The 391-nt window shown below is 52.4% G+C and overlaps 1 protein-coding gene across 1 annotated transcript in view; it reads left to right on the top strand.

The window, feature by feature from the left end:
- LOC106882584 (putative phospholipase B-like 3) overlaps positions 1-391 on the top strand; it is a gene marked incomplete at its 3' end in the record, with an annotated part of 5,357 nt that overhangs the window by 4,286 nt on the left and 680 nt on the right. The window lies entirely within an intron of this gene.

Here is a 391-nt window from a genome sequence, read left to right as displayed (position 1 = left end):
ACCACCACATGGTTCCGGGTTCAGTCCCACTGCGTGGTACCTTGGGCAAGTGTCTTCTACTACAGCCTCGGGCCGGCCAAAGCCTTGTGAGTGGATTTGGTAGGTGGAAACTGAAAGAAGCCTGTTGTATATATATAGGCGCAGGAGTGGCTGTGTGGTAAGTAGCTTGCTTACCAACCACATGGTACCTGGTTCAGTCCCACTGTGTGGTACCTTGGGCAAGTGTCTTCTACTACAGCCTCGGGCCGGCCAAAACCTTGTGAGTGGATTTGGTAGGTGGAAACTGAAAGAAGCCTGTTGTATATATATAGGCGCAGGAGTGGCTGTGTGGTAAGTAGCTTGCTTACCAGCCACATGGTTCCGGGTTCAGTCCCACTGCGTGGTACCTTGG

The sequence above is a fragment of the Octopus bimaculoides genome, unplaced genomic scaffold, assembly GCF_001194135.2.
Source record: "Octopus bimaculoides isolate UCB-OBI-ISO-001 unplaced genomic scaffold, ASM119413v2 Scaffold_220712, whole genome shotgun sequence".
In the NCBI taxonomy this organism is placed as follows: Eukaryota; Metazoa; Mollusca; class Cephalopoda; order Octopoda; family Octopodidae; genus Octopus; species Octopus bimaculoides.
The sequence above is the reverse complement of the archived record's forward strand: the minus strand, read 5'-3'. Positions and strand labels throughout refer to the sequence as shown.